This window comes from Choloepus didactylus, chromosome 20 (assembly GCF_015220235.1).
Source record: "Choloepus didactylus isolate mChoDid1 chromosome 20, mChoDid1.pri, whole genome shotgun sequence".
Lineage (NCBI taxonomy): Eukaryota > Metazoa > Chordata > Mammalia > Pilosa > Megalonychidae > Choloepus > Choloepus didactylus.
Genome location: NC_051326.1, coordinates 11,061,419 through 11,080,364, shown reverse-complemented (window position 1 = coordinate 11,080,364; position 18,946 = coordinate 11,061,419). Strand labels below are relative to the sequence as shown.

Genomic DNA, 18,946 nt, shown 5'->3' with positions numbered 1-18,946 from the left:
ATTTCTATGTCACCGACTACTATGCGTTCACCAAAGCTTGTTTCTGTCCCTCCAAGGCACGTCGCAGGCAGGCGTGGTGTCGTGACTGCACGCGAGCTCGAGTGATGTGTGTCACTTCTGAGCTGACGTGGCAGGAGGCAGCCACGTCCTCTCCGTGATCCCTTTCCCCATCTGCTGTCTGAGGAGAGAAAGCTACACGGATGCCAAGGTACGTGGAGCCAACGGATGGAAAAAGCTGGGTCCCTGAAGCCCTGATGGGAGGATGCCCAGCCTGAGATCCTTCATTGCTCTGTGACGTGTGTGAGAAACCAATTTCCATTGTGTTAAGCCACTGAGAATGTGGGATTTATCTATCAGAGCAGCTAGTGTTATTTTACCTAATACGGTTTCCCCTCAGGACGTACTCCCCAAGCACGGTTACCCTCACCACAGAGGAACTGAAAGCTTTGAGTGGCACCGAGTTAAGGTTACATTCCCTGTCAGCTTCCAAACACGCAACTGCTCTCTGCTGCAGGAAAGTGGGTAGGTGTAGAGCCTTATGTTTAACATCACCCGAGGTGGGAGTAAGATTAGCATACCCTTGTCAAAACTGTGTCACGTCACAAGAACTCCTGCCTGAACAGGGAGCTATGGTCTCTTTTTTGGAGATAGTAGGCCAGGACATACCTGTGGGGAAGGCCAAGATTTCTCCTCAGAAAGTCATTGGGGTCTGCCTTAACATATGAAAAAATGGTAATCAAGGCAACACAGCTTCACACAATGAAACCTGCCAGAGTAATTTTAGCCTAAAAATGTTTTTAACTTGCATAACCCTGTGACTGCCTTGGTCCTTAGAAACAAACCAAACCAAAACAAAACTTGGACACATGAACTTAGTCAAGTCCTTTTCTCATCCTCGGTGTTGGGTTCCCAAGCATGGAGAATGTGAAACGGGGCTAATGGACCAAAAGCTGGCTTTGGTTCTGTGATTCTGCAATCTAAGTTATGATGGCAAACAAACGGGCTCTCTAAAGCACTCACGTGCAGCATATCTGTAGTAAAAATATCCTCTTCTCATTGTCCTTACAAGGTGTGAGCCTGTGAACATCAGCTAATGCATTCCAGGGGCCAAACGCACTATGCAAAGGTGATGGTCATAGTGTTTATGGCCCAGGTTCTGGGAGCCAGAACCTAGAGGAAATGGGTTTAGTCTCTGTACCCCTTGCTTTTCCCAGATGAGCACCGGGGGCTCATAATTCTGCTTAGTGTTTACCGGTGGGTGGGTTGATTTTGTTATCTTCACATTAGATGTTAAGCAAGGCTCCAGGTTGCAAGCCTTGCTGGTGTGCAGGGCTTTTTTGCTCCTGATGGGAGTTTGGCATTTAGTCATCTGCAGATCTTGATGAGCTGCCCAGGAATGAGCTCATAAGTTCTTCACATTCCGGTGAACAGACGAGAGCAACATTGAAAGAGCCAAGTGTTGGGACAGAGTTGAGCCAGATGCTGGGGACACTGCCCTGCAGGGTAGCCCGTGCAACCGTGGACCCTTCCAAGGGACACAACTGTCTTTCAATTCAAACTTCACCCCGACTGAACCTGGCGTTGGACTTTGCAAAGGACCCAGCTCCTTTGTCCCTAGAGCTGATAAAACTGAACTGAGGCTAAGGGTTGAGAAATCCACAACTTAGAACCCCAAATCTCTGATACTTTACTCTCATTTGGATTTTGAGGCACATTCATAGAATATCCTGGATTTGAGCACCATGATTTTCCCTTTTCTGGGAAGGATCTAGCATGGGGTGAGTGTGAGCTGAATGCTGCCTCACTATCGAGATTGGCAGCTACGATAAGTGGGTCCCAGGGGCAGCGGGGTCTATAGTTACTGCAAAGTGCCTTTTACCCAAACTCAAGGTTGTGGGGTGAGGGTGCTGGGTGAGGGAGGGGTTTGTCCCTTTCTGCTTCACTCAACGGTGCGTTCTCAGCTGGCAGGATCTCGAAGGAGGGAGGGCTGTCCAGTTATGAGGAGGCTCTAGGAAGCATCCAGGCCAGTGCTTCTCAAACTGTAAAGTGCATGTGAACCGGGGCTCTTCTATCAATACAGAGCATGATTCAGGAGGTCTAGGGTGGGTCCCGGCATCCTGCATCTCTAGTAAACTCCCCGGGGACTCTGATGTGACGAGGCTGTGGATCACACTTTGGGCCCAGGAGCTCGTGCAACGTGGAGGCGTGATGTTTGGACAAGTAGCAATCCTTCTGCATAGCTCACCCGAGCCTGTTGTGGAGGGGTGGAGGGATCGGTGACAGGAAGTGGTCTGGGTTTGGGTGCCCAGGTGAGAAGAGAGTACCCCCAGATTGGCTGTCCAGGGCTCGTGAAGGAATGACCCTAGTGGGTGTCCTTCCACTTAAGCCTTGTGCTTCTGTCTTTGCTTACACAAATCTGGAGGGGTCCCAGGCCCTGCACTGCACCTTATGTTTAAGCTGGGTGTTGTTTAGCCCAATCTGAGAATATAAACAAGCTGGCCAAAGCACCTGTGAAAAGTGTGGCCAGATCTTTGCTCCATAACAAGCGTGTCAGGTCAAATCCGAGCTCCGCTTGGCCCTTCCCATCCTCCAGGGACACTGAAGACGGTCCCTCTCCTTCCAGAGAGGCTTGGCTCCTTGCATCCCGACACGTGCGTGCTTTCTGTTTTATAGAAAGAAATGCGTCTTGGCTGGAGGCCCACGTTTCATTCCAGCACATCCTTTCTACCAAAAGAGCCATCCCTGGAGCTGCCAACAGTGTTTATGGGAAAGCCATCCAACAATACTTTGGATCCGGGAGTGTGGCCTGACCGCAGACGTGGCCTTCCCCACCCAGCGAACCATCCATCAGAAATCCTGGCATGTGGCAATGGTGTCTTTATTTTTACCCCAAAATGTAAAGCTAGTTTTTTTCTCTCTCTCTTTTTTCCAGCTGGGAAAACTCCTGTCGGTGAATGCAGTGTCCTTTCCAGATTCAATATTATGCAAACTGCATATCGGCAAATGGAGTAAACAAATATGTCCGTGAAGCTGCTGCCGTCTCTTTCCTTCTGAACATGTGGTTGGACCCTGTGAGTCTGGAATGAGGGGACAGTGTGATGCTCAGAAGCAGGAGATTCCTGCTAGGTAGATCAAGGTCAAGTAGGAAGCTGCCATTGGCTGGGGTTTGGGGCACAGCCTGTGACAGGTGTCTGTGACGCTCCATGACCCAAGCAAACTTGTGCCCACCCTCAACCCCACCCTCTCCCGTCACCCTGTCCCCCAGCAGTGAGGCTCTCAGCCATGGAACAAGCATGCTCACTTTTAATTTTTCTGACTAATCTCCCCTGACTGGCAGCTGTGAGCAGGAGACTAAAACATGTTGAGGCTTTCTGGAGGAAGAACTTGGACAATTCCCTTTTCCACCATGGACCTTAGTTTCCAGGCATGTGGAGTGCTGACATGGGTATGATGGGTGAAAAGCTGACTTCAGCTCTGCTATTCTAAGTGTATGATGCTTCTATGCTAGTCTCACACCCACCTCCAACACGTGCCCATTGGAATAGAGCTGTGGGATTGAGGACCTTTTAACATTCCCCTTCTAAGCAGATGAGAAAACAAAGATTTAGGGATATTAGACTGTTTTGTTGAAAGGTGGGCAACTGATAAATGAACAGACTATTGTTTAGACCCGGTATCATGTGGTTTAAAATCTCATGCACTCTTTTTTTTATAAATGGTATTGTGCTTTCTCAAACAGTCCTATATTCAGAAAGCAATAAACAAACAAACAAACAAACAAAACAAAGAGCAAGGACATCCAGAAGGATCAAAGCCTGAAATTGCGGGATACTGATCACGTGCTTCGACTTGGCGGGCCTGGGCTGGGGGACCTGATCAGCCCCTGGGGAGGGTGGTGGGCACGGGCGACAGCGCCCTCCACTGCCCCCCAGGCCTGGGAAAGTGAGGCCGGAGGCAGGCCCCATTTCCTCACCCAAAATACCACCGTAGGGGAGGCTTGCCGGAGGGAACCGCCTTTTCCCCACCCCCTTATCTTGCCCCTGACACTCCCCATTGCCAGAGTAACTCCCCCACCGTCAGTGCGCATGCGCAGTTACCAAAACTACTCCCGCCCCTTGTCATTCAACCTCCGCGCCCTCTCTGAACCAATCCAAGCCTTCGACCTCTATAGCTACCCCGCCCTCTAATCGCCCAATATAAGCTTGTGTTCTCGCCTAATAAAGCTCTCTTGGTTTCATCATCCCTCAAGTACCGTGTCCTGCCTGTTCCTTCTCGCCGCCCTCCACACCTTGCACGCCCCCCCGCCGGGGACCTGGCCAAATCCCCCTCCTCGCCTTCGCCTCCGGGAAAGAGCCCCCGCCGCCGGTACCTTCAGAGCAAGCCCGGGAGCCTAGGATTTAGCTACCGGCCGCCACCCCCCCCCCCCAGACGAGTCAACTGCGACCGCATGAAATGAAATGTTTACTCAATCTATCCTCCAAGAACCACCTTCTCTACCGTTGGTGGCTTGAACGTTGTTTTCTTAAAGTTTCTGTTGTCTTTGTCTGGGGTGGGGGATCTGTCCCTTTGGGAGATTCCCTTTGGGAGAGCCGTCTTTCCCTACAGGCTTGTTTCTATGGGCAAATAGAAACTGGCACATCCTCTGCTGGTTTGTGACGAGGCAGAGGCCCTTCTCGTGGAATCTGGCTTTGCAGAGAATTTCCTCAAGCAGGCTGGGTTCAATTACTACCAAACACACTTGGCATCAAACAATTGCTAAGAACAAATATTTGCTGCCATGCTAGCTGGGTCTCTAATAAAGAGGGCATGCCTGCCCTTATTGTTTTAGTGGGGAGATGAGTTCTAACACGTCAAGAGGAAATGGCCCCTTACCCAGTTTCATGTCCTGAGTGACGTCCCTGGTGGCTGGGATGCCATGTTGCTGAACAGATGGCAGTGTCGCGATGGTGCTTCTAGTGGAGGAGAGACAGCAATGAAATTGCACAGGCCTCTCACCGGCAGCCCGGGGAGAGGCTCCGCCAGCTTTTACAGAGGGGGTGCTGGCGTGGGAGGCTGATCAGGCCACATGGGGACAACCAGGGCCAAAGCTCCAGGCCCTCGGTGGCTGGACATCTCTTTGTGGAGGCTGTTGACGAAGGGGGGGGGGGTATCTGTGATCTAATGTTTACCAACGAGCATGTATATAATACCTCAAGTATATTTACTGATTATCGAATTGTGGACATTTTCAGATTTCTCCTCTCTCCACCATCTCATCCCCTCCATCATTTCTGGTAGGAAATATCAACCAAATTAGTCTTTAACCAATCACTGTGCTCATTCATTATTCAGATCCTTATGCTAATATAATCTCCCAAGAATATCCCTGGCAATACAGTTTAAGGATTATTGTAAGATTGGCTTATTTGCACCCCCCTCACCCCCCACACACACTCAAAAGTTGTAAAATGTATGGTAGGTACTGTTACAATAGAGTTATAGTAATGAATTTATTTAACAAGGAACAACAGAAATTAACTGGGTAATACGTGCAGTTAGCATACTTATTTTTCCCACCATGCTGCCAAAATTCCTGATCTATTGCATGTTTTAATCTGGCTGACCATAGCAGAATGGGTGGTGGATATTTTTGTGCCTCGTTCTGCTATGCTTTTCAAATACGTTCCCACGTCTTTCCCTTCCAGGCAACATGTGGCAGACAGACTCTAAGGCGACTATCCCTGACCCCCATCTCCTGATGTGCTTGTCCTGTGTCATTCCCTCCTGTTGAGGATGGGTGGGACCTGTTGAGAATGGGTGCTTCTAACCAATAGATACGGCAACAGTGATGGGATGTTTCTCCTGTGATGATGTTACATATGGCTCGGTCTTGCTAGCAGACTTGCTTTAGAGACTCCCCTTGCTGGCTTGATCAGGTGAGCACCCATGTGGAGACCTCCAGCTGACAGCCAGAAAAAGCTGGGCTCTCAGTCCCCCAGACTGATTCTGCTGATAACTTGAGTGAGCATGGAAGCAGATTCTTCCCCAGTCAAACTTGCAGATGAGAACACAGGCTCAACCACAGCCTTGTGAGACCCAGTGCAGAGGACTCAGCTAAGCCGTATCTAGACTTGTGATCCATAGAAGCCATGAGGTATCAAAGTGGGCTGTTTTAAGCCACTGGTGTGTAGTAATTTGTTATGTAGTGTTATAGGTTGAGTTGTGTCTCTCAAAAAGATAGTCCTAACCCCTGTTACCTGTGAATGTGACCCCATTTGGGACTAAGGTCTTTGTAGATGTAATGAAGTTAAGATGAGGTCCTATTGAATTAGGGCGGGCCTGATCCAATATGACCAGTGTCCTTCTAAGGAGAGGAGGAGACACAGAGAAACAGACAGAGAGAGGAGAACACTGGGGGAAATGGGCACACAGAGGGAGGATGGCCATGGGAAGATGGGGGCAGAGATTGGAGTTATGCTGCCACAAAGACAAGCAATGCCTGGGACCACCAGCAGCTAGGAAGAGCACGGAAGGATTCCTCCCTAGAACTTTTGGAGGGAGCATCGCCCTGCTGACACCTTGATTTTGGACTTCTAGTCTACATAACTGTAAAAGAAAACATTTCTGTTGTTTTATGCCACCAGTTTGTTGTGCTTTGTTATGGCATCCCTAGCAAACTAATGCATGCAGCAATGGAAACACTAACACAGACCACTGCTGGAGATTCTGGTCACTTGAAATGTGAGAACAGCTCAGCATCAGCCCTGAAATCCTCCTGAAAACTAAAAACTAGATGATTTCCTAGAAAGAAGTAAAAAATACCCCTGGATTTGAGGTTATGGTTGTTAGATCTGAGTCTATAAGCCAATGTCTTTCCTGAATTTCAGCTCTGAATGCCTACTTCACTTGGTAGTTCCCCTTTAAAACATCAAAATGTCCCAAACTGAACTCCACATCTTCCAAATCAGCTACTTTTCCATTGCTTTCTCCTTTAGGAAATGCATCACCCCTTCCCTGTTAGCTTAGATTCCTCCCTTTGTCTTCTCCATGTCCCCAGAGCCAATTGTTTTTTGCCCTGTGCCATCACACAGAAGACTGGTTCTCAGGGGTTCTGCTTTCTTGAGGGACTTTGTCCTTGTCTTAAGGGCCAAAGGGATTATTTAATCTAGGAGGTTAGGAAGTCCAATGTTCCAGATCAAGCTAGTAGGCAAGACACAGCTCAATGGTTCTGGGTCCTGGGGGCTCCCAGAGCCTTGTTTTGGTTTGCCCTGCACACAAGAGGAAGATGGTAGGCTTCTGCCATGGATTAGGTCTCTCTACCCTGCCTTTCCAGGCTATTAAAAGTGTGCTATTATGGATTCAGAAAAACCATATAGAAACTCCCTCCTATATTAAATGATACTAAAGTTAGCATCCAAATAAAGTCATGAAAGGTTTACTTAGTAAGGAATGTTCTCACATCCTCACTGAGCCTCAGCCTACACATCACTGCCCTTGATGAGTCAAAGGTAAAAATATCCCCAATCTATGCACTGTTTGTCAAAATGATAAGTCCAAAGAGTTGCATTCTCAAATATGGATACAGAAAATGAGGCGTTGGCTTTTCAGATGATGAAGTAAAGGTGCAGAAGCACAGGCTGCACTTTCCTCTGCAAAAGTGACACAAGGTCAGCGAGAAATGTCATGAGCCTGTTGAGGCAGCCAAACAGAGTCACTCCTGCTTTCCTCCTCCACCCCGTCCGCCAGCTGGCCATGCTCCCAATGCTGAAAAATATCATGTGTCTTTAAAGTGAATGTCAGACCCTCAATACAAATGCATAAATGTATATACATACACATGTGTGCGGACGTATAACAGCATGTCGAAATGAAAAACCTAGATAATTCCCTAAGAGAATAGGTTCCAGTCTCCAAAATGAGGTGACCACAACAATGCAGAATTTACAAAGGTTTCAGACAGCCAGTTTGGCAATCTTAAACTCTCATTCACTCATAGGGTATGAAAGGATTGGGAATTGGAGTTTATAAAAGAAATTGTGGAGGGTGGTATGGGGTGCGGAGGAATTTTGGAGAGTTTTTCTGTGAGTCTCACCTTCTTATGGGGAAGGGATGGGAAGTACTTAAATTTCATCTCCCTAAGGGAAAGGGGCTTCAACAGGACCATTTGTAGAGTATAATATTGATGTGGGTCCTCTATTGTTTGGGGGACAGAGCAGATTGGGTCTGACTCTAGAGGGTGTGGTTTGAAGCTGTTATGTGCCCCAGGAAAGGCCGTGTTCCTTTGGTCCATTCCTGTGGCTGCAGACCAACTGTGGGTAGGCCATTTAAGGTGGGTCTTAATCCCCTTACTGGAGTCCTTACACACACAGCAAAATCCCAGAGAGCTCAGAGAAGCCCCAGAGAAGCTGAGAGATGAGGACACATCACAGAAGCTGAGATAGGGAGCCACTGAAGCCAGGAGCTGAAAGCAATGAAACCTGGGAGAGAGGGACCAGCAGATGTCCTTCTCATGTGACAGAGGTGTTCTGATGCCAGCAGCCTGTCTTCAGAATCCAGGTATCATGCTGTTCATGCCTTGAGTTGGACATTTTCATCACCTAAGAACTGTGAATTGTAAGTTAACAAATCCCTATTGTAAAAGCCAACTCATTTCTGGTATATTGCATTCTGGCACCTTTAGCAAACTGAAACAGGGTGAGTTGCTGGCTGGCTGGCTGATCTGGCAAAGAAGCATGAGTGTTTCCCAGCAGTGGGCCAAGGGCAAGAGACTCATGTTGGGGCAATCTCTGAGCCTGTAAAAGGGGCCCCTGGGAGGTAGGACGGGACCCAGGTAGAAAAATATGGAGGTTTACGCTGATGTCTAGGTGCAGCAGCAGGAGTTGCAAACTTCCAACCAGAATAGAAATGTACTTGCCCACATCAAAGGTGAGAGATTTCCAGCCAAAGAGTCAGCTTAAGCATCCCTCAGGCCTAGATGCCATAGTTGGTTCTAGGGTGACAAGTTGTCCTGTTTGCTGAGGACCCTCCAGTTTTAGCACTGAAAGCCCCGTATCCCAACTGATGGGACAGTTGGTCACCCTGGCTAGATCACCCTAATTTACTAGTCCTGAAACTACTTTTCTGGTTCCTGAAAGTCTAGTCTTATAAAAGTATGATGAGGGTGGAAAAGTTGAAGGCAGGGGTGGGAGAAGAAATGAGCAGACTTGCTATCTTTCCCTTGTACCTAACCTGGGAAAGAATGAGAAGTTTTAATTTTAAATCAATATTCAAGTTTTGACTATCATAAGAGACATTTTATTACCCCACAATGAGACAATTAATGAGATGCCCTAATTTTCATGAGGGGAAAGCAGAACCAGCCCCATGTAAAAGTTAAAGGGATAGGAGACGAGACAAACCAAGCAGTGCGCGCATAACTTCAACCCATGCATCAGGCTGTACTGAGTATCCTTTACTCAGATAAGGAAACAAAGAAGGGAAGTGAAAGGAACATCAGGATAGGAAAGGTGAGACAGAGCCAGTAACAAGGTAGTTACTTAAATTGTATGTGTGGGTTCTACCACATTCAATGAAAGTGCTCTGCATATCTGGCCCTAAGTTTTCCAGCAGCCCATGATGTAGGAAGAGACTCAACTGCATGAATCATGTTACCCCAAAACCAATAAAAGCAGAACCCTGGCTCAGAAGAATTAAACAAGTTCTGGTTTTGACTCCAGAAACAAAAGTTCTGCATGGAGGTGGATGAAAAGGCAGCGGAGCCCTGTTAGCGCACTGTGTGCCCCACCACAATTAAAGCGTTTCCCAAGGTCTTTCCTTAAAATGTCCCTCAGCGTTGGCTTATAGTGAAGCTCTTGACAACAGCATCAGAAGGGACCCGAACACGCATCGCAGCTTCACAGTAATCTGGCTGTGTGGTTTAATCCAGGAGAAGATCTCAGCCTCGGGGAGAGCGGTGCAGTTCTGCGCCCTCGGGCAATTCTTCATAAGCGGTATTTTCTCCAACATCGAGCAAGGGTGAGTTTGATGTTCTTTTAACAGAGGTTGCACGTTATGTTCAATAGATGGTCACCAGGGCTGGAGGTCAGGGCAAAAGGCACTAAAAACTGCTAGTCTGGTGAGAATAAGTGACTTGACCAGTAGTGGTTTAGACCGAATGCAGGTCAGCCTTCTTCTCAGAGACCGTCTCAGCTGTGGGCAAGGGGAAAACACATGCCATTTTAAACTATTTATATGTGTCTCACATTTTATGAAAAATTTATTCTTAAATATTTTATATGTTTTGTGGATATTTAAAAGGGATTTATTTTTCATTATATTTTCTCCCTGGCTAATGCTGGCAAGAAAGAAGTCAATAATTTCTAAATAATTGTTACTTCTTTTTTTCATGTTTAAAAATTACTTTATTAAAAAAGAAATCAATGAAACCCCCTGCTATCCTGTAAGTTTGGAAATGAACTTTCCTTCCTAGCCAGTTTCTGTTTCATTTAGCCTCATGTTCTAAATAATTATTTTTTACATCTTATTTCTAATAGTTTATCGGTTTATTCAATCATCTAAACAATCATCTCATCTTCAAATGGTAATAATTACACCTTCTTATTTCTTGTGGTTAAGTTTCTTTCTTTCTTTCTTTCTTTCTTTCTTTCTTTCTTTCTTTCTTTCTCTCTCTCTCTCTCTCTCTCTCTCTCTCTCTCTCTCTCTCTCTCTCTCTTTCTTTTCCTTCCTTCCTTCCTTTCTCTCTCTTCCATTTTCACTCTAGCTCCCTCGCTCTTTTGCTCTTTCTTTCTTCCTTATTACATTGTCTAGAAGAGTGCCATCCAACAGAAATATAATGCCAGGCACATATGTAATTTAATATTTTCTAGTAGACACAGTAAAAGAAAGTAAAAAGAAACAGTTTATGATTGGTTGAACTATGTATTAAAAACATGCTTTTATTCTTAATCCATTCCTGTAGGTGTGAATTTACTGTAAATAGGGCCTTTTAAGATGGTATTTTTAGTGTTTGACCCAAGTGAACCGGGATGGTTCTTAATCCTATCACTGGAGGCCTTACAGAGAAAGCAACAAGGAGAAAGCCATGCGGAGGAGTAGAGGCTGGAAGTCAAAGGAACCCAGAAGGGAAAGGAGAGGATGTCACCACGTGCTTCCCCATGTGACAGAAAAGCCAGGGACCCAAGGATTGCCAGCAACTGACCCAGAAGGCCACCGTCTTCAGGGAGAAAGCATGGCCTTGCTCACACCTCAATTTTGGACTTTTAGACTCAAAACTATGAGCCAATAAATTCTCATTGTTCAAGTCAACTTATTGTGTGGTATTTGTTTAGCAGGTGGAAAACTAAGACACAGGTGAAGTTAATTTTCATAATTTATTTTAATTTAACCCAATATGTCCAAAATACTATTGCAACATGTAATCAATATAAGCATGATTTGTGAGCTATTTTACATTCTTGTTTTCATACTAAGTTTCCCATTTTATACTTACAGCATGTCTCAGTTCAAACTAGCCACATTTCATGTGCTTGTAGACATGTGGCCAGCGGCTGCCATATTGGACAGTGCAGGTCTAGAACTTCTAGAACACTGTAAATAATGACCACTATTGCAAGCAGCCTTGTCTTATTATTCTAGAGCAATGGAAATGCCACTTCTTTTTAACTAGCAATTATTGATATTGACTGTTTTATCCCATCAAGGAACCAATCTCCCATACCTAGTTTATGAAATGTTTTTGTTTTCATGGTTACTGTTATAAATCAGCAATGCATGTTGATGTCACCTCCTCATCTTTGATGAAGATGTTATTCTTCTCCTTTGACTTAGTGGTAGCATGATTTGTTAAGTTTTCCCCCACAAATACTTAACTAACATGGCATTTCTGGGATAACCCTTATGTAGTTACGGAGCACTGCTCTTTTACTTTGCGTGATTCAATTTTCTATTGTTTTATTTGCGTATTGCCAGCTCAGATTTCCATCTGAATGTAATATAACTAATATCAGACAGGAATGGGCAAGCCTGTGGACTGAGTGAAAGATGGATTTCTTTCTCTCTTGAGAATCAAGAAACTGAGATTTTGGAGCAGGGTGTCATGTCACAGAGGGTGGCTCAGGTGGCAGGTGCCTTAGGGAGACGGGCTGGGTGTCCATGGAGAGAGCTACAGAAGTGAACAGTAGCCCTGGAGGCTCAGGCCTTGAAGGCTGTGGGGCCACCGCAGATGGGCATGGTACGTGGGAGGGCAGCCGCCTCTCCCTTCTGTAGGACTAGCCTGGGTTGTAGGTGCCTCAGACGCTCCGGTGCTTGTGACAGTGGCCCAGGAGCACTGGAACCCCAGTTGCTGGTGGCTGGGAGTGTCTGGGCCACCGATAAGGTTTGGTCTACGGACAAGGATGACGCCTGGTGCTGGGTCACATGCTGTCAACAGAGACACAGTGTGGCACACCTATAATAGCACAGTACACTTGGCCTTCTGGTTTCTAGCTCTTTCCTTAAAAACAAACAAACAAACAAAAACCTAGTAACCCAACTAAGTGTCCTTGAGAGGCTTGAAATTTTCATGAAAGGAGGGCTCAGAGGGAAGGAAAAGAGATGTTTGTATGATGGTGGGATGGATACTAATAGTTAAACTTGAATATTAAAACATGACCATATTTTCTATCAGCAAAGTTGGAAAAGTGAAAAATAGCATTTTTATAAAAGCTTTTGCTTCTATGGTCAAATGAAATCAGACTGCAGTTTCCTTTTTTTGGATGATCTCTCTTTTGCCAAATTTTAGATCAAGGTTATGCTAACTTCTCAAAATAGTTGAGAAAATTTCCATCATTTTTTCTACAACCTGTGGCAGTTTATACAGTCCACAGGTCTGCTCTGAAACACTTTGGGCCGGATATCTTTCAGAATTCAGAACATCATAAGATACATATATATTGTACATCTCACCCTGTGGGATCTGCAGCAATATATAATAAAACATATTAATATTTCACAGCCAAACATGTAAACAATAAATGGAATAAAGATCATATATAGCCTTATATCATTTCAGGTCAAATTTTGCTGCCATGTGAATTCTGGTCAGGTTTGCTTTTAAGTGTTTTACTAAAAAACTGTGTTTGCAGAATGTCTTGGATTTCAGAATTGTAAATGAGGGATTGTGGATTTGGGTAGAGTGGGATTATCTTGACCCTGAAAACATGAAGGATTTCACCTGGCCTTAGCTTGTTTTTGTGCATATAATGTGTGTGTGTGTGTGTGTATTTGTATGTGTAGGTTGATATATGTATGTATATGTGTGTGTGTGTGTGTGTGTATTTATATATATATATAATGTGTGTGTATGAGTACAAATTATTCCACTGAAATTCTTTCAGGTTTTTCTGTGATTATTGAACTACTTGGGTTGTTTTGTTCTTAAATCAGTTTGGTAATCTATAGATTTTCTAGACACTCTATTCATACTGATTTTCAAATTTATTAGCACGGTTGAAAATAGTACTTGTTTAGTTTTTAAAAAGTAACATATGTGTGTTCAAGTCACATTTTCATTCCTAATCTTTTTTCTTAATTATATCAACTATTTTCTTATGTTTTTAAAGAGTCAAATATTGAACTTATTTATTTATTTCTCCAGATTTGCCTCCAAAAATCTTTCATTTGTGTTGTATTTTTATTTTTTATATTATGTTCTTTCTCCAACTTCTTGAAATAGATGCTTCGTTTTTTCATTTTATTTCTTTTTTAAGCAATGAAATTAAGTCTAAGAATTTTTATCTGAGTACTGCTTTAGTCTTGCTTTGATGTAGATTTCATAAGTGCATGTTTAAGTACCTCTAAGACCTGTGTCTCCACCTTTTCTTTTGAATTCATCTCCTACCATCTTCAAAACATGCTCCTATTGATTTTCCCCTTTCTTTCCAGTATGTTCATCCACATCTTTTTCTTGTCATCCCTTCCATTGGCTTCTTAAACAATCTCATCCTCTCCTATTAAAGAACAGAACTTTCCCTTGAATTTGTCCTCTCTCCTTTCACAGCTAAATGTCAAGAGCTGCAAGGAGAAGTGCTGGATTTCATAACTCTTGGAGGTGGAACAGTTCTGCGGTAACATGGTCCAGTGAGGGACCGTGGTCCTGAGGGCTGTGGCGGAGAGGAGGGCGCAGAGATGAAGAAGCCAAAAGACTGTGAGGCCGCCATGTTGTATGAGGACCTGGGCTCACCTAGGAAGACGGAAGGACTCTGAGTGGGAGAACTTGAGGGCCAGGAGCCACCATCTTTAATGAGAAAGAAGGAGAGGAGGAGGAGAGATGGCGTCCATGAGGGGAGAGTGCGGTAAAACCGCACTGCGTGGCCATCAAAAGAACAATGTACTTTTATTTGATTGGTTTGGGTTTTGTTTGTTTCTTGGGAAACCATGCTTTGTCTTAATTCTGCTAATTTCATTTTATCTAATTTGTGCCCCCACCCCCACCCCATCATATATGCCTTTTTTTTTTTTTTTCAGTTGTTTTGCTGTTTCCTTTCTTCCACTATGTGGTCTATATTTTTATTTCCTTTCTGGCAATTTCTAAGGAACACAAACTCTTAAATGCTATTTATGGTTACATTAAACAGGAACATGTTTTAGCATATATATCACCTATTATCAATTCCAAGAATAAACAGTGTCTCTGAAATCTCCACTATGTAAGATGAGGAGATATTCATATTTTGTATTTCTCCCCCCACCACCTCTAGTTCCCCTGCACCTGCCATCCCCCATCCCCACTCTGGCAGATGTGTTGATCAACTGTTACTTTTTACTGAGTTTATTGCTGTTAAATTGATTTTTCACATTATATGTGTATATATATTCTATATATATTCATATTTTCTGTCTATATATCCTAATGTATATAATATATATATTCTAATGGAAGGATTATTGTGACATTTGCATTCTGTTTTGTGAACTCATTTATAACAATTATTTAGAATTATTTTTCAGTGTAAAGGCTTTTAGTGCTCCCTGCTGGAAGAACATTGAGGATCCAAGCTTTAGATGACATTCTGGGCAAGAGACCTTGGGTGCCTCATGTGGATGAGGGAAATGAGGGCCTTTCTTTCTTTATCTCATCTCCTTAGATGTGGTATCCTTGGCCATGTCATTTACTCTGTCTACAGTGACAGCAGAACTGCCTATAGGACCAGAGGCCCAAACTGACACCAGCGCCCCCTTCCCTGCACTCTAGCTGCCACACTTGTTACCCGAGAGGCAGAACCTTCTGGAATCTCTAGCTTCCTGCATCTGGCTTTCCTTCCTGCTCCTCCTCTGCTCCCCACCCCTCTTTTTGCAAGCTCTCTGAGATCCTTCCAAGGTTGATCTTGCATAGTTGGCTCATGGGTACAGTTTGTCAATAGTTGAACATGCTCCTATTTTTATGGACTTTTCAACATGTATTTTCTCCCACTTCTATTTGGGTTGATGAATGTGGAAGAAATTCTCTGGGAACAGCAGACTTCCTGAGAAGTCTGAGCAGGAAGTTCAGGGGTGAGGACCCCGGGACACACAGAGCAATGGAGGTGAGCACCTGTGCTTGCCCTCATCTGAGTGTGCCTCCCTCTGGTGACAGTCCTCTTGGGGGCACAGCCAATGTCTCTCTGCACCAGGTACCAAAGCCTCTCCAGGTGCTTCCCTGGGATGCTACCGCAGCCTCCCTCTGAGGGTGACTGTAGATGAGCTCCTCCCAGTCAGGCTCATCAGCTCCCTGGGTGAAAGAAAGCATTTCATTCTTCTCCAGGGATAGGACTTGAGCCACAGGACATACTTTTGAGTTCAGATTTGGCTCACAACATGTTAATGTTTAAGTTATTTTTGAGAGTTTAAGAAAACATGCAAATTCAGATCCTGTTGGAATTGACTTACCAGTTTGAGGTTCTTTATTACTTTTTTTCATTCAGGTGTGTATGTGTGTGTCTTACTCATGGAATTATGCATGCCATTTGACTTTAGAGTTGGTGTTGGGATTTTAGGGCAATGCACCTTTAAGTGCGGTTCCTAAACCAGCATCACCTGGGAGTTTTCTGAAATGCACATTCTCAGATCCTGTCCCATCCCTACTGAATCAGAAACTCTGAGGATGGAGCCCAACAATCTGTGTTTTATCACATCCTCCAGGGGATTCTGACACGAGTTAAAGTTTGAGAACCACTATTTTGGAGAACTTATCCAGTTACTCTTCTCATTCTGCAGATGAGGTAGGAACAACCGCTAGAGGGGAAGTGACTCGCCCAAGACTACATGTTGGGTCAGCAGCAGATGGGAAATTAGAACTCAAGTCCCACACATGAAAGCTCTTAACATCATGGCTGAATTATAGGAGGACTTTATAAATTAACTTTCCATCCTCTTGTTTCTTCCACTCTCTGGGGGCACAGTGCATAGTGACTGCTCTGGTTTGCTAATGCTGCTGTTATGCAAAATACCAGAAATGGATTGGCCTTTATAAAGGGGGTTTATTTGGTTACAAAGTTACAGTCTGAAGGCCATGAAAATGTCCACATGAAGGCATCAACATAAGTATACCTTCACCAAAGGAAGGCCAATGGCATCTGGAAAACCTCTGTTAGCTGGGAAGTCACGTGGCTGGTGTCTGCTGATCCCAGGTTGTGTTCCAGCTTCACCCTCAGCTCCTGTGTGTTCTTCAAAGTGTCTCTCTTGGCTGCAGCACCTCCTTCTGTGTGTGAACACTTTTATTGGGCTCCAGTGATTCAATTAAGACCCAGCCTCAATAGGTGGGGTCACACCTCCATGGAAATTATCCAATCAAACTTCTCATCCACAGTTTATTGAGTCACATCTCCATGGAAACACTCAATCAATAGGTTCCAACCTAATCAACACTAAAACCTCTGCCCCAACAAATCGTATCAAAGAATATGGGATTTGGGGGGACATAATACATCTAAACTGCCACAGTCAGTGAGGGTTTCTCTCAATGTTCTTCTCTCTTCTCCTAATTAAAAGAAAACCCGCAGAACAGCGGCTAACACTGTGTAATCAAGGCAAGTTGCCTTGCCTCCCTTGGCCTCAGTTTCCCCATTGTGATAATGGGAGGAAATGAAGGCTGGCCTGGCTCTCTGACACCCTTACCAGTTCTGCCTTTCTGGGGCTCCACAACAGGTTCTGACACGCAGGCTTCCGCGGGCAGCTATCAGCGGCCATCTGTCAATTAGCAGTCTCTGAGGCGGCTAATCCCACTCTGAGCTGGATTAAAGCTGAAGTTTAAAACATGGAGATAGGCAGGTGATTTCTGTTGCATCTTTGGCTCTCGCTGCCCCTGGCAGCCTGGAGATGGAGGACAGAAAAGCTGATTTCCTCCCTTATCTGGCTTGGGAGGCTCAGCAGGAGCCAGATCAGCTTTCCAAAGGGACATCCAGTGCTGGAAGGTGAGCCGGGATGCAGGCTGTGCAGGATGAGCCCCGGGAGCTGGGCCCAGGCCCCTGGAGGTGTGGCTAGACTGGCCGGAGGAGATGGGGAGCTGCATCCTGGGTCCAGACACAGCCCTGGCCAGGAGCAGGTGCCACGGGCAACCTGGGGCATAAAGACCAGAATACTTCTGGGCCACAGACCCCAGCTGCCCTAGAGGACTTGGGAGTGGAAGGCAACAAGCCCTCCAGCTCTTCTGGGGTACCCTCTCATTAGGCAGCATGGTCAGAAACCAAACCCATGTCTGTCCATGGCCTGAGGAGATAATTAACCTATCTCCATGGAGGGCCTTGATTACATTCCTAGCATGATCAGAATGGGAAGGCTGAACTTGGAAATGCTGGTGGTGTTTGGGAGGTGTTTGCCATCATTGGCTGAGGAGCCATTTATTCAGAAATGGGGCGAGTAATCAGACAAATGCTTCTTTTCCTAATTGTTGATAAAATTAGCTATTATGGCAGATCCAGGGGCTCACTCCTGAGACAGCACATTACTTAAGGTGAGCATGCTTCTGAATACGTTAGGATGATCTAACAGCATTTCACCTAGCTTGAGTTTAAAAACAAATTGGGCCCATTGTGAATTGTTTATGGAGCTGGGCATAGAGCAGTGTGATTTGCTGCCTGCCTTCCATGGCTGGCTTGCTTTCGCTGTCAGGAGCCACCTTTTGCAAACATGTATTCAAGTGCGATGTCTTTATTGAGCATCTACCGTGTACAGCTCTGTGCTAGGTGCTGTGGGTCAGAAGCCAATGGATTCTCTCCCCTTGAGGAGTGTACTGCCTATCCTGAAAGAAAAGTTTTATAAAATATCCCTGAACCCTGAATTGTGTGGTTCATTCCGGGAGGGCCATTGAATTCAATTTGATGGAGAAGTCAGAGTGGACCAGAAAATAATTGCTAATGCCTGCTGAGAGCTCCCCGGTGCCAGGCACAGGGCCAAGCACTTTGCATGCCTTACTCACTTAGTTCTTACGGCGATTGCATGGAGAGCTGCTATTATTACTCCTGTTTTGTATACATCAGAAAACGGAGGCAGAGAGAGGTTAAGTGCAGATGGGCAAGGAGCACAGCCAGAAGGCGCACGTAGGTGGGTGGGCCTGTGGAGCCCGTGGTCTTCAATCTGAGGCTGTAGTGGGGAGGCACCCGCAGAAGCAGCAACTCCTGCCCCTGCCCTCCACGCTCCCTCCCACGCGAGTGCAAGCACAAGTGGCTGCCCAGGCCTTCTCGCTGTTACTTGATCACACAAAGTTGGTTTCCTGCCTCAGGGCTTTCATCTCTGCTTAAAATCCTCTCACCAGCTGCATAGCTTTTGCTTTCTCATCATTTAGGTCTCCAATGGAATACCTCCCCTTTAGAGAGGCCTTCCTTGGCCGTTGTGGCTAAAATAGTCCTCCCTTTCTTCATTGTGCAATCTCTTACTCCATTTTGTTTTCATAGCATTTAACATTATCTGAAATATAATATTTGTATATATGTTTACTTTTTTATTGTCTGATTGT

General features: G+C 45.2%; 1 long non-coding RNA gene across 4 annotated transcripts in view; it reads left to right on the top strand.

The window, feature by feature from the left end:
- Positions 1-14,363, top strand: part of LOC119516664 — a 42,871-nt gene extending 28,508 nt beyond the window's left edge. For 3 of the 4 annotated variants that reach the window (XR_005213345.1, XR_005213346.1, XR_005213344.1), the window contains 2 exons: positions 57-208; positions 2,933-3,907. This is a non-coding gene — a long non-coding RNA (uncharacterized LOC119516664). Of the gene's footprint in view, positions 1-56; positions 209-2,932; positions 3,908-14,014 lie in introns of those variants that run through there. The other variant, XR_005213347.1, reaches the window with a different exon arrangement.
- Positions 14,364-18,946: the final 4,583 nt, after the last annotated feature.